The 16,172-nt window shown below is 36.9% G+C and overlaps 1 pseudogene; it reads left to right on the top strand.

Moving 5' to 3' along the window:
- The first annotated feature begins 15,139 nt into the window (after window positions 1-15,139).
- LOC150010017 (NADH dehydrogenase [ubiquinone] 1 alpha subcomplex subunit 6 pseudogene) lies at window positions 15,140-15,530 on the top strand (annotated as a pseudogene).
- The last annotated feature ends 642 nt before the right edge of the window (window positions 15,531-16,172 follow it).

Below are 16,172 nucleotides of genomic sequence, written 5' to 3'. Positions count from 1 at the left end.
TAAATTTATTTTAACTCCTTTGTGGTATCCCTGATTGCTATTTGTAGATTTTCACTTTTTAAATAGTTGTATTAGTTTTATTTAGTATGTTTTAATAAGCTTTATTTCAGTAGCTAACTATGTAAATAGTAAGGCATTTTGTGTTTCTGCTCAGCAGATGTGAGAGTGCATGAGGATGGACTGTCAGATGCAGATTTAGAAAAGTGTTCCCCTTCCAACATTATTTATTCCTGCAACTTATTTAAGTTCTATTATTTAGTAATAAGCACATTAATTTTAGTAGATGACTCTAAATAAACGCTCAAGTATCATTTTCTTTATACATTTATTGCATATCTAAGTATGATGACGTTGATTCTGCCTGAACCAAAGATATGATATGATAAAATATGCTTTCAGAGTTTGGACACTTAATGTTGGTAATCAAAAGTAATATTGAAGAAACTAAGTATAATTAGGTTTTCACTTCTTTTGCATGCATATTGGCTTTAAATTAATTCTATATTGAATTTCTGCATGTCACTTTTTAAAATTTTATATTTCCAATTACTGGTCTTAGAAAGATTATACAGAGCATATTCCCTGTACATGATTTAGTAAGAAAGGAAATCTGAAAAGGTAATATGGATATTGCAAAGTAAATAAAATCCTTGCTGGTATGAAAGGATTTGTTAATTTTTATTAAGCTTTTCTTTGCCTTGTAATATAAGGTGCATTTATGGGATAGAAATATATATATATATATATATATATATACACACACACACTACTTTTTGTGATATAAAATGGAACTTCTTAGCTCTAAAGTCCCCAGCAATCCAGGCACTTCATTTCTTGAGTTCCTAAAGGTTTCTGAACTTGAGATATAGATGGCCCCTTGAGGATCTATGACTTATGTAGTCAGAAGCCTTAGAGAAAGGTGTGAAAGGACAGCAAAAATGTGTGGAATTATGCTATTGCTTGTTTCTTCTCCATGTGGCACAACTTACCTGTACAGCAATTTGATTTTGTTGTAATGAAGTTAGAGCTTTGCCTCCCCTTTTATAGTAAAACAATTTTTTAAAGCTGACAGGGTCACTTGTCTGCTCAAGCTAACCTTTTTCTCCTTTCTCATTCTTGCTGGGTTGGACTCAAGTTACTCTGGGATTTGCATCATATGTTGATGCTGGATGTTGGGTTGTAACTGTGAGCAGTGTTTCTAGTGCCAAGAATTTGGGAGTACTATAACTGGGCAAAAATTTGTTTTTATTTGAAAATTGTAACTATAACACAATCATTTATATATTTATATAAAATATATTGTCTATATCTGGTACATAGAAATATAATACAATGTTGTGGAATACAACACAGCAGGAAAACATTCATGTACTCACTATCCAATTATAATGAATATCAGCAGTTTGTCATGTGTTTCACATGTTTTGATGTTATTGTTTGTCACAGTTGTCCCAATTTTCCCCCATTGCTCTCCCCTGTCCCACCCCCCTCTCCCACAGTCAATCCCTACTCTGCTGTTTTAATAAAAGAAAAAAAATGTTAAATATACACCCTCATAAAAGCACTACAAAAATACACAAAAAATTACATTCTAAGAATTTGAATCAAGTAGGAAGTTAATATGCCCAACCTTAGGAAAATGAACATTTTAGTACAAAGTGCTGAGAAATAAAATATTAATAGAAATGCGTACTCGTAAGAGGAGGGGAAAATATCACGCGTTTCCTCTTCTAGTGTCAGGAAGTAATTTATTTGAAAAAAATATGGAAAGACTAAACCACACCTTAAGTCCATGTTTCCTGGAACAATATAATCACACACACACACACACACACACACACACACACACACACACACACACACACATGCCACACTAATTTGCCCCAGGATTTTCTCTTCCTGGAATTTCCAAAATCACTGAGAGGCCAAATTTACTTTGTTTCTGATTTCTTTGGCTCTTATATCTAAACAGCCATCACCTTATCATTTACTACCAGATTCCTTGATTTAGACAGTTGAGTGGTCTATTATGTAACTCCATAGTGCTATTAAGTCTTATCACTAATCATTTTATAATTTCATATCTTATACCCCCAACTGGGTTTCAAACGTTGGGTGTTCGTATGATTTTAGAGAGCCAGAGCTCAGTGAATTGAGAAGTTGTGCACACTGTAAATCTTCAATAAATATATGTTGCTTGATTGAATAAACTGATATTTTTTATGTATTATAATTAGTGAATTGTTTGTATTTTTAAACTTCCTGTTAACTCAGAGTAAATGTCCTCTATTCCTGAGACCATCACCAAATTCTATTACTTTGTAAAAGCCCATCTCAAGCCCATCCTTTGGTAGGAAGCCTTTCAAGCCCTCCAAACCATAGACATTGACATCCTTAATCCATACAGATCACTTGCAAAGTTTGGACATAACTCACATTTTCCTTTATGTTCGTTGTGCTTACATTTTAGTTATATTGTAAGTTATAGTTTTACATTTCTATCTTTTGTAACCATACTACCAGTTGGGGTAAAAGTAGTTTACAACTGTGCATATGAAAAAAAATACAATAAATAATAAATAATAATACAAGAATAAACTCTGTGTTTCACATACTCACAACTGTAAATCTACTTTTGCCTGACCCTGTATGAGCAATTTGACATCTGAGATCACAGGCGTTCTGCATCCTAAAGTCAAAGGCCAGCTACTGACTGGGTTATAAGACCCTGATACCATAAGTGTTTCTGAAATAAATGAATAAACAACTTACACCCTCATACTCTCATTGTATCTAATCTAGAGGAGTATTGTGAGGATTAAAAGACACAATGTGTTCAATGTAATCATATGGAATATAAAGTATTTATTTCAGGACATATCATTGGCATGTGCCTGTCTTTTTGTTTCTCCCAGATTTAGTGTTTTCTTTATTTGGATTCCCAGGACATCTTTCTCTTTGCCTTTGAAGAAAAATAAACTTAATTCTTCTATTCCTTCTCTCCCTGTGATGCATATTTTTTGGAGTGCCCATCACTTTAGTGTTTGTATCCTTCTCTAGACACCCAAGCTCATTGTGTATTGTGTGCCTCACAACCAACGAGCACCTAGCACTGAGCCAGACAACCCCTCTGGACCGTCTTCTGAGGATTATCACATTCAAGCTACGTCAGTGTAGGCTGTGCTCCTGAGTCACCTGTGTTAGTCACTTCAGGACAACAGGAAACAATCTCAGCTCCCACTCCATCTTATTGGTGAGATAAGGATAACTAACTATCCTTTTTTCTGAGGGGTGTTGGAGAAACACTGGCAAGAATAGGTGGGAAATTTCTCCCGTGGGCTGGAAAGTGCATTGGCTCTGCAGGGAGGTCTATTAACTCCTTCAGGACAAAGGGACTGATTTTATAAGTGATTTCTTAAGCAGGAGTTTTCAAATATTTGAGTGCATAAAAATCACAGGAGTTTGATTAAAATGCAGACTACCCAGGTCCCACTTGCTAGGGAACTAATTTGTTATATGTAGTGCCCAGGAATCTGCATTTAACAGTCACGATTCTCCTCCTCCCCATTAAGTTGATGCAGACAGTCCTCTGGCCCAAATTCAGGAAGGATTGTTAGACTACCAAGAATTCTTGTCTCTAAATTGTTCACTACCTTTCTTGGCAAAACTAGGTCAGTTCAAAGCCACATATAATATTGATTGGGCTGATAGGATGATACCTTTGCTGCTTTGGCAACATGAATTCTCGTAGAACCAGAAGCAATAAATAGATTTAGCCATTTACATCCTCAGCCTCTAAACGATGAACCCACCATCCTTTTCTTAGAGTTCTGTTACCATCCAGTGAGCATGTGATGAGTGCAGTAATGCTAATGCTTGAACAGCACAATTGAATCAATAATAAAATAAAATAAAGGATGAACTCAAGACCCCCAAATTCTGTCTAGCTCTACATGGAACACTTCTAGAGTGTTCCAGGATAAGTTCAAAAAAAGAAGATCAAGATGGTGAAGAATTTACAAACAATGGCATTTGTGGAGTGGCTGAAAGATGGGAAGGCTTTGAAAGCCATGGGAAAGGACCCATCTTCACATAGCTGCAGCATCACTGTCGTAATTTGGGGTGGGTAGAGGAGCATTTGTTCTGTGTGGCTCCAGAAGGCATAACATAGTCATCCCTGCAGAATTTGCTTCTGATCTAACTGCACTAACATTTAGTGCATTCAGTGCAGTGATTTGTTTCACAAACATCACTGTGGCCACAATGACATGAATAGTAGCATAAATAAATTTAAATGACCAAAATTTGGTTAAATTTTTCTAGTTTAGAAAAATACTTTACTCTGCAGTAATTCCAAATTGTCCTTGTGCTTTCCTCAATCTATCTCCATGTCTTTTGCACTCACTCAGTTTCCATTCTCTCAAGGATCCTGCCTCCTACTTCTCTACCTGGTGTTCGACTTTTTTTTTTTTTTTTTTTTTTTTTTAGAGAGAGGGGAAGGGAGGGAGAGAGAGAGGGAGAGAAACAACAATGTGTGGTTGCCTCTTATCTGCCCCCAACTGGGGACCTGGCCCGCAACCCAGACATGTGCCCTGACTGGAAATCAAACTGGTGACCCTTTGGTTCACAGGCCAGCACTCAATCCACTGAGCCACACCAGTCAGGGCTGACTTATTCTTAAAATTAGGCAACTCCTCGATTTCTAGGCAGTGCTGTTATGATTCTGCATGTCTTATGAGTGAGGCACTATCATTTTGTTTCTGGTTGTCTTTTCAAGGATGTTTATAGGGAGAACAGCCTTGAAAGATGGATCTAATGCCTCCCTCTGAGGGACATGGCACATTTGTTTTCAGTGTTATGTAAGAGATTCAGGTTCCCTAAACTCAGGGACCTCAACTGTGAAGTAGGCCACTGCTTGTGCAGGCTACACCTGGCTCCCTTTGTGTCACCCTTGTGAGAATTGTTGGGTAATAGGAAATGATGCAAACATGTGCTTGTGTCTGTGTCATGAGTAATAGTCTTTTGTCACTGATCCAGGAGAACGGTGTTCTGCCGGTTTCCGTGAAACTGTTCCAGACAAATTCATTAGCTTGCAAGGGGGATTAAAGCCTCAGATTCTTCACAGTTCTTGATAAGTGGTCTCCCCAATGACTTCTGTTATTTTAATATTATTCATCTCTTATATTAAAACTATCAGCTTATATTGTGAGAGCCTCAAGGGAAATAAGTGACTGTTCCTGATTCATCTTGGCTTTCCCAGTATCTAGCACATGCCAAGCACTTTCCTGATGTGAGTTCCTACTTTTAAGAACATGTAAAGTTTCAAAGGCCTGTATATCCAAGGCTATTTGCTTCAAAGTTTAAACTGTTTACTGAATAATAACAGTATGTGTTAGTGGTGGAAAGAGTTGTTGCGTTTTTGCTTGTATGTGTACCTGTGTGAATCAGTGAAAGTTTATAAAATTAAAAACTTATAATTAGAGGAATTTGGTTGACCTCAACTGAACTGAGCCTTGACTAAGTTGTATTAAATTAGAATAACTTAAGGTTAAACATAATGGTGAAGTAACTTTTTAAAAACACAAAAATTTAAGGACATATACTTAAGGCTAGAAGAAAGGTCCTTCAGGGGATTAGAAGTGGGTTGGTCAAGGGGACATTATTAGATCCCACTAGCCAAGATGACAATGAGGATATCTCTGCTAACATTTCCCAACTGATTTTCACCTCTAGTTCTTTTTTAATGGTCATTATCATCAACCTCCCATGTTTTTCTTAACTTAGCACCATAGGCAATAAGAAAATATGACCCAGAATCAAAACCATAGTTCCCCTGACAGACATTTTTAATGAATATTGACAAACTATCCTCACATTTTTTTCATCTAAACCAAGATTGTGTTTCTCCACCTAGTTTTCCAGCTACCCATGATAAATTAAAAGGAAATGATACACACATTAAGTCTGTATGTCATCTAGACAGATTTCTCCGGATTAATTTTTTGGAATGGGATATAAATAAGTAATAAGTCCCCCAGAACAGTAGCCCTGAACAAATAATAAACCTAGTTACCATGGCCCTGAAGAAGTACAATCAGACAAGTAACTTAAAGATCAAGAATCAAACTCTCACAGAGATGGCACCGAGTTCTGCACAAAGTCAGACATTCTTATTTAAAAAAGAAATTTGAGAGCTTAACTGTACAGCACCACTTTATTTATTTATTTATTTTTAATTAGAGTTGACACTCAAGGTTATTTTATATTAGTTTCAGGTGTACAGCATAGCGGTGCAACAATTAGGTAAGTTACAATGTGATCCCCCTGTTAAGTCTAAAACCCACCTGACACCATAATAGTTATTACACTATTATTGACTACCTTCCTTATACTGTGCTTTACATCCCAGGGAATATTTTGTAGCTAACAGTTGTACTTCTTAAGCCCTTCACCGTTTTCCACCCACACCCTCAATTTTCCTCCCATTTGACAATCATTGGTGTGTTCTCTGTATCTATGAGTCTGTTTCTGTTTGATTTCTTCCTTTATTTTCTTCTTTAGATTGCACATGTAAGTGAAATCATATGCAATGCCAGACACTCTTGGCCCAGCAGCCCTACCTCTCTGGCTCATGCTCTTTGCCCACCCCATTGCTTTTTCCTCACAGAGCAAAGAGGAGACCCAAAGAAGAGATTGAGAAGAGGAAATTTTCCTATAGTATGAGAAACACATTGGAGGAAAACTCACTGTTGTAAAGAATGTCTCCTAAATGCTCTCTGTGGCACTGTAGATCTCACTTCTACAGCTTCTAAGGGCCTTGAGGAAACACATTGTATATCTCTGGGGAAAATTACCAAATGTGGTTTAATCAACATTTGGTGGTACTGAGGATGGGAAAAAAGGGAGAGGGGGGCTGGACTGTTTCCCAGATGCCTTCGATGGCCTTGCATAGCCTTCCTACCAAGGAACATGTGGATCTGCTGCTGTCTGCTTGGAGCCCACATTGTCTGCTCCCACAGTGAAGCATTTTGTATAATCATTCAGCCATTGGACAATTTGAGAAAGTAGTTGGACTTGCAGGTCAGCCTGTCTTCCCTGGGCATCCTGGTGGTATGTCAGGGGTTATAATACAGGGTTTTAAAATGATGTTATTCTCAAAATGGTGCCTGAAGAGAGGAATCCCAACATTTTCAGAGAATCCTGATAGTCAAGCATAAAACAAATGTTTATTTACAAGAATTTTTGCTCCTGTATTATTCAGAATGGAAAAAAATATCTTTAAAAATCCCAAATTACCAATAGGGGTTTTGTTCAATAGTTTAATTTGATGCCAATATGTTGTAGTAGTACCATCTATTTTAAAAATCATGTTTAAATGGAGATTTATTCAAGTGAGAAAATGCCTCAGAAATGTGGTTAGAGACAAAGAAAGATGCAGAAGAATATATATAATATGAGCTTTATGGTATAGATGGAAGATATTTACACCAAAATACATATGGTGATTACACAAAATGGTGATATTATCAATGAAGTTTTATTGATTTTTTAATTCTTTTTTGTAGTTTAAACATTTTTGTATATTAAATAATTATTACTTATGCAACCAGAAAAGGCAAATTGTTAATAAAATAGTTAAAATAGTAATGATCTGCTTTTAAATCTCCTAGGAAGGATGGCATGAACTTTTTGGAAATATAAGCAAGTTTGAGTGAAAGCCTATTAAAACAGTAACTAAAATCATGTTAATGGATAAAAAGACTGTTGTAAAAGTCTGACTCCTCTCAAAATTGATTTATAAATTTAATGCAAATTTAATAAGTTCCAAGCAAGTTTGTGTGTATGAGTGTGTGTACATATAAAATTAATAAGATGCCTTTATGATTTATGTGAGAAATGCAAAAATACAAGAATAACTAAAACAATATTGCAGAAGAAAAACAAACCTGAAGGTCTTACATTAATGGATATCAAGACTTTTTATAAAGCAGTTAAGCAGTTTCAGTGTGGAATTAGTTCAAGAACAAACAAATAGATAAATGGAAGAGAAAGGAAAGCTCAAACAGACTTGCTCACATGTGGTCACTTGATTATTGCAGTGTAGTGGGGAAAAGAATAGGAAGGGTGTAATAAACCATGCTGGGTCAAGTGGATAACCCACATAAAAATGAATTTTTATCCCTACTTCTCCCTGTAAACAAAATTAACCCTAAATGGACAGATGGTATTATAGATAAAATAATATAACTTCTCTTATAAAATACAGAATTTCTTTAACCTTGAAGTAGGCAAAGATTATATAAATAAAATACACTCAAAATCACTATCCATAAAGAAAAAACAAAGATACATTAGACTACCTTTTAATTAAAATCTCAGTTCAAACAAGGAGCAGGTATGACAAATGATGACACCAATGGAAAGCCACTACTTGATGACACTTGGAAGTGACTTCTTTAACATCACAGGCATAACACATGGAACAATGTAGAGATACCCAAACAGTTGAACTTAGAAGAAGCTGTATTGGTTTTATGTACTAAAGGAAGCATTTTTAACTTAAAAAAATGGGAATGTCAGTTTATGAGAAGACATCATTAAAGCAGTGAAATGACAAGCTACAGAAAGGGAAAAGATATTTGCAAAAGAGATAGATCAAAAGCATTTGTATGCAATATATAGTCATAGAAGTGAATGGGAAACATCAGATAATGCAATAGAAGAAAAGGGCATAATACATGAAAAGACACTTTACAAAAGGAGATAGTCAAATGCCCACTCAACACAGGAAAAGGTACTCAACTTCATAGGTTTTTACAGAAATGCCAATTAAAAATAATTTAAATACCATTTCACACTTAAATGAATGGCCCAAATGAGATAAGCAGCCGCAAATGTTGATATTGTAGATCAGGCAGCATTCTCCTACATGCTTATGGTGGAAGTGCATGTTGGTGGAAGTACTTTGGCATCCTATTTGGCTGTATATCGTAAAATTGAACATGAGCATTGTCTATGACCCAACAATTTCATTTGTGAAAATATACCCAGAAGTAATGCATACAGAGAGTCATCATAAAATATGTACAAAAATGCATGTAGTAGAATTATTTATAATAGCCCCAAACTAATACCAACTCAAATGTAAATCAAGAGTAGAATAAATATATAAATGATAGTGTTTTCATTCAACAGCAGTAAAACAATATCATATGCAACAATGTGGATGATTTTCACAAATATAATGTTGAACAAAAAAGACAATATATACTGTATTGTTCCATGTATATAAAATAAAAACACAAGAATAGTAATCTGTGTTATATATCAAGATAGCAGATATTCTTAGAAGGTGTTAGTAATGTTTTGTTATTTTATTTGAGTGCTGGTTACATGGTATGTTCATTTGTAAAAAAAATTATTAAGCTTAACATTTGTACATGTGTTACATTTTAATAAAATGCATACTTTATAAAAAGTTGCTAAAGAAAACACTTATATGCTTTATTAAGTCATCTGCTGGAAGGGTGAGTTAGAATGGGATTAAAAAGGAAAAGGAAAAGGAAACCTGAGTTTCCAGTCATGATGGAGGAGTAGGGAAATGCTGTACTTGCCTCCTTTTGTGACCACATCAAAATTACATCTGAACTGCAGAACAACCATCATTGAGAACTGCCTGAGATCTAGATGAACAGAAGTTTTATAACTAAGAATATACACACTCATACATGGAGAGCAGGATGACAGCTAGTATGGGGGGCTGACAGGGTAGAGGAATTGAGCAAAAAAGAAAAAGGACTTCTGGACATGGACCACAGTGTGGTGATTGGTGGGGGGAGGGAGTATAAGGGGACAAAATGGCTTTGGGGTGAGGGCTGGAGAGGCAAATAAGCAGCATCTGGCCTCAGAGTACCCTGTACCTCTTGCTAAGATGCCCTAGGCCAAGCACTAGTGGTAGCCAGCCTTTGTTGGAAGCTTGGCCTCTCTCAGGCACCTCCAAGCCCAGCACAAGTGGCAACTATCTGTAGGTCACTTTGCAGTTTATACCCAGTGGCCATGGGAAGAGCACAAGTAGTGGTTGACCTTGACCTGCACTTCCCAGGAATCCCCAGAGCCAGGGCACACAATGTACAGTTTCAGACCATGCTGTAGCACCACCCAAGCACCTCTGCAAACAGCACACTCAAGGGAAGGACTTGGCAGGCACCAGAGCCCTGCTTAAGCAAGTCCTGCTCCATGAGGTTAACTCACACAGAAGCTCCTCCACTGTAGTTTTGGCTGGTTTTTGCAGGCGATCTGCTTGGGGATAAATCCCTCCCATTGATGTGCCAACAACAGTCAAGTTTCAACCACAACAGGAGGTTGCACACAACTTACACAGAGAGGAGTACCTGGAGCATCCTGCTCAGATGCCGCGGGAATTGCACCACGGAGCCCTACAGGACACCTACTACATGAGGCCACTCTGCCAAGACTAGGGGATGCAGCAGCTCCACCTTATACATAGAAACAAACACAAGGAGGCTGCCAAAATGGGGAGTCAAAGGAGGCTGCCAAAATGGGGAGTCAAAGGAACATGGCTCAAATGAAAGAACAGGACAAAACTCTAGAAAAAAGAACTAAACAAAATGGAGCCAAGCAGTCTACTAGATGCAGAGTTCAAAACACTGGTTATAAAGACGATTAACTAACTTAGGGAGAGAGTAGATAGATTCAGTGAAAACTTCAACAAAGTAATAGGAATCATAAAAGAAGAACAGTCAGAAATGAAGGATATAATGACTGAAATAAAAAATACACTAGAAGAAGTCAAGAGGAGATTGGATAAAGTAGAGGATTAAAACATCAAATTGAAGATAAAGTATCAGAAAACACCCAATCTGAACAGCAAAAAGAAAGAAGAATTTTTAAAATTGTGATAGTTTAAGGGGCCCCTGGGACAACATATGCATACAAAAATTTGCATCATGGGGGTACCAGAAGGAGAAGAGAGAAAGCAAAGAATTAAAAGCCTATTTGAAGTAATAATGACTGAAAATTTCCTAACCTAGAGAAAAAAATAGACATTCAGGCCCAGAAAGTGCAGAGAGTTCCCAACAAGATAAACCCAAATAGGCCCATACCAAGACACATCAGGATTAAAAGTTCAAAGACAAAGAGAGAATCTTAAAACCAGCAAGAGAAAAGCAGTTAGTTATCTTTGAGGAAGTTCCCATAAAATTATCAGCTGATTTCTCAACAAAAACTTTTCAGGCAAGAAGGAATTGGCACAAATATTAAAAGTGATGAAAAGCAAGAATGTACAACCAAGATTACTGTACCCAGCAAAGCTCTCATGTAGAACTTAAGGACAGATAAAGAGCTTCCCAAACAAGGAGAAGCTAAAGAGTTCATCACCACCAAACCAGTATTATAAGAAATGTTAAAGGGTCTTCTTTAAAAGAGCAAAAAATTTCAAAAATATAAATAATAAAATGGCAATAAATACATATCTATCAATAATAACTTTAAATGCAAATGATTAAATGCTCCAGTCAAAAGGCATGGGGTGGCTGATAAGAAAGCAAAACCTTACATATTCTATCTATAAGAAACTCACTTCAGACCACAAGATACACACAGACTGAAAGTAAAAGGATGGAAAAAGATATTTCATGAAAATGGAAATGAAAAAAAGCCAGAGTAACAATACTTACACCAGACAAAATAGACTTTAAAACAACAGCTATAACAAGATACACACACACACACACACACACACACACAGAGCAATGCAACTTCTGCATATTTATCCAAAGAAGTCCAAAACACTATTTCTGAAAGATAGATGCATCCATATGTTCACTGCAGCATTATTTACAATAGCCAAGAAATGGAAGCAACATAAATGCCCATCAATAGATAAATGGATAAAGAAGTGGTAAATGTATACAAAGAAATATTACTCCATCATAGAAAGAAATGATATCTTGCCAGTTGGGTATTGTGCTGAAACAAGTCAGAGAGAAAAAGGCAAATACCATATGATTTCATTTACATGAAGAATCTAAAAAACAAAATAAATGAACAACAAAACAGACACAGATTCATAGATACAGAAAACATTTTGATGGCTGCCAGAGGGAGGAGGGTTGAGGAGTGGGTTGATAAAGGTGAAGGGATTAAGAATCACAAATTGGTAGTTACAAAATAGTCATGAGGACATAAAGTATGGCATAGGAAATATAATCAATAATATTGTAATAACTATGTATAGTGCCAGATGTGTATTAGATTTATCAAGATGACCACTTCACAAGTTATATAAATGTCTGATCACTGGATTGTACACCTGGAACTAATATAATATTGTACATCAACTGTAATTGAAAAATAAAAAATTATTTTTAAAGAGATACATGATATATGTATTTTAAAAGTCATTTGAGGCCTTGTAAAATGGTAAGAATTTAACTTGAAATGTTTATAAAGAAAGTTAAGAAATCTATGTCTGAGTTATTGCCTTTTAGCTATAAGAAAAACAATCTCATTCTTAAAATTCCTAAAAATAACCTTGAAATGTGGTTTTAATATTTATATAAAAATGCAATATTATGGCTCCACTCTCAAGAGTGGTTAACTGTAGTTTTGCTGTTGTTATTGTTTTTATTTGTTTTATCCAGTAACAGGGTAGTTTTTGTTGAAATATTCATGCTCTCTTACCTGATTCACTTTGTCATGTTGTGAAGAAGGCTCAGCGATGATCAGAGTGAGAAAAATCAACTGGTCCACACTGGCAACAAACCTGTAGGATTAGGAGCATCATATAGCTTTCTTAATGGACCTATTGCAAAAAGCTGTGAACTATATTGGTATGCACACTGTCATTATTCAAGCAGCTGAGTTTTATATTCTGATTATCTATGCAGAGGATAAATTTCTTCTCTGTTACTATGTTAACAGAAAGAGCACAAAGATTGGATGGTCAATGTGGTAAACATGGACCAACCCAAGGAGACCAACAGATACCAGACAAATACATTTTCAAACCCAACCTAAGCCAAAACGTAAAACTTTAAAAATTTATGTTCCCAGGTAAAATAAAATACTTTGAGGAATGTAGTGTTACAGTTGAATGAGTACCAAAGGGGAAACAAAGGCAGGGCCCTCACCATTGCAATCTGACAAAGAACTTAATATAGAAGTCTTAAAGCAATGTCTCCCCCATTGACCCAGTAATTTTGAAACCTGATCCGATAAGGCTGCCAGGCATTCTGAATGCCACAAGGAAACTATGATAGTGTAGGAGAGGGCGAGCCCTTGAAAGTCTGTGTGTATCATCTCCACTAGCTGGGAAAAGAAAAACCTTAACACTGTGTATTCATCCCAAGGCCTGGAAGAGGAGGGGGACTAAAGTGCCCAAAGAAAAGCCCCTAAAACAACTTTGGTTAACTGCCTGGCCCCTGTCACATATGCAAAATGAACAAATAAATTCTGCAGCAAGATAAGGATTCAGGCTAACAGACCCCCACCCATACCTATGTTTGGGTAGTCACATCACCCCTGGAAAGCTGGCATCATTTTTCCTGTCAATTAATATGTAACTCCCTCAGCCCCATCCCACCAACTATATAAGTCCTCAGAACAAAGGACTTGCTCCCTTCTTTTGGCCCCTTTGCCATATGGGGGGACCCCTGGCCTCCCAGCCTCTGGTCATTCTCTCTTCTCTTGGCCTTCTGGCCTCCTGGGCTCTGGCCACATGGGTGCTGGTCACCCAGCCTTTGGTCACCCTTGCTTTTGCTCTCCCATTCACTAATAAACTTTGCATAGGCTCACTGAGCTGTAATTCTTGACTGTATCATTAAGAAGAACCAGGGTTTCTTTGGTAACAGTAGTGGGCTAACTTCAACAATAGAATTTAACAGTATATCAAAGGTTCCCTAAATCAGCTGTGATTAATTAGTATAAGGCAGTAATTATACCAGTAGTGTGGAAACACCAAGATATTATCCGAATGAAGCACTAGTTATATCAAAAAGGATGTAAGAGATAACTGTCAGAAATCATGTCATCAGACTTACTGGACAAGTGATCATTGCTGAAGATGAGTGATACCTGGAGGTTCTAGTCTCTACTATTGTGTATCTTTGAAAAGTGATAAGCATATACCTCAATAAAAATGATATTAATTTTTTTTAAAGTTATAAGCAAACAAGAAAATAGTGGAAAAAACTAAATTACTTTTTTATATCTCTAAAAGTAAGAATAAAGTTTTAAGTGACAGGTTATAGGAAAAAAGTGAATAATTCTTCAATGAGTATAACTGGCACCACAAATGGAATTCATATTCATTAAAAATTTTGTAATATAAAAGAAAAATAAACTTAATTGCCAAAACAAAAGCAAAAACTTGGCCTCAAGCTTCTATGTTTGTTGAAGTCCTGTAGGCAGGACACGGGCTCCAAACATATTTTCCTTTCTGAGTTTCCTGAACTCTGACTTGGACTTTACAGTAAGTTCTGGATTTGGCTCTTCTTGGTAGCTGTTGGACCTTGGAGAGTCGGTCCTTAGCCTTTTGTCTGACTCTAGCTTGACTCAGCCTCATGTGTGATATCAGGTTCCCATCCCAGGACTGATTCTTGTCCAGTCTATGGCTTCATCTACTTGATTTTTGCCTTCACATCATCAGTCTTTAGTTAGCTTACAGTCTGAGTTGATGAAATCACTATTCAGATAAACCTTGATGGGAAAAATGAAATTATTAAATAAGTTTTAACAACCAATGACATTGAGCAGTAATCAAAAAGTTCCCAACAAACAAAAGCCCTGAACTGGGTGGCTTCACAGGTGAATTTCACCAAACATTCAAAGAAGAACTACAACTTATCCTTCTCAAACTATTTCAAAAACTTCAGAAAGGGGGAAAACTCCTAAGATCATTTTATCAGGCCAGCATTACCTGTAATTCCAAAGCCAGATAAGGATGCTACAAAGAAAGAAAATTAAAGGCCAATATCCCTGATGAATATAGATGCTGAAATCCTCAACAAAATATCCTAGAAGACAAAAGAGGCAGTAAAATTTTGATCCTTTCTTGTAGCAATATTTTTTTCTGATATGTCTCCTTGGGCAAGAAAAACAAAAGAAAAAATACAGCAAGATGGTGGCAAGCGGCCTTTGCCAGGCTGCTGCTGCGGCCCCCACCTCGGTGAAGCCCATTGTCAATCAGGACACGAACGGGGCCAAGCGGAGGGTGCGCGAGCTGTACCGCGCCTGGTATCGGGAGGTGCCAACCACTGTGAGCTCATTCCAGCTAGACATCTCTGTGAAACAGGGACGGGATAAAGTCCAAGAAATGTTCATGAAGAATGCTCACATCACAGACCCCAGAGTGGTTGATCTTCTGGTCATTAAAGGAAAAATGGAACTGGAGGAAACGATTAACGTGTGGAAGCAGCGGACACACGTCATGCGCTTCTTCCATGAAACAGAAGCACTAAGGCCAAAGGATTTCCTGTCCAAGTTCTATGCTGGCCATGACCCATGAAGTCATTCAGTATAAGGGTGCATGTTCTTTAAATACTTAAGAGTACAAATAAACTCAGTGTACAAAGTTCACCTCACGATAGGGGTCCGCTGATGAACCAACGGGAAGCTGCGTTTCTACCGTCTCTCACTTTTTGCCTGAACAAGTAGGTCGAGGGCATGCACACCACCTGTCTGTTCCCTTTCTCCAAAGTGTGGGGTTTCCTGTAAATTAAATTGGGTTCTCTTTCAAAAAAAAGAAAAAAAATAAAGAAATGGGAGTATCTCAAACAACAAGTTTTTGTACAGCAAAAGAAAACATCAACAAAATGAAAAAACCACCCAATGAATGGGAGGACATATTCACCAATGATAAATGTGATAAGGGGTTAATATCCAAAATTTATAAAGCACCTATACAACTTAACACCAAAAAACAAACAATCCAATTTCAAAATGGGCAAAGAACCAAATAGACATTTCTTCAAAGAAGACATACAGGTGACCGATTGACATGTGAAGGATTGCTCACTGTCACTAATCACCTGAGAAATGCAAATTAAAACCACAGTGAGACACCACTTTACACAGTCAGAATGGCCATCATCAACAAATCAACAAACAACAAATGCTGGTGAGGAGGTGGAGAAAGGGAACCCCAGTGCAAT

Source organism: Furipterus horrens, unplaced genomic scaffold (genome assembly GCF_987537825.1).
Source record: "Furipterus horrens unplaced genomic scaffold, mFurHor1.1.pri manual_scaffold_5, whole genome shotgun sequence".
NCBI classification, from domain to species: Eukaryota; Metazoa; Chordata; class Mammalia; order Chiroptera; family Furipteridae; genus Furipterus; species Furipterus horrens.
Note: the sequence above shows the minus strand (reverse complement) of the source record. Positions and strands in the feature narration are given on the sequence as shown.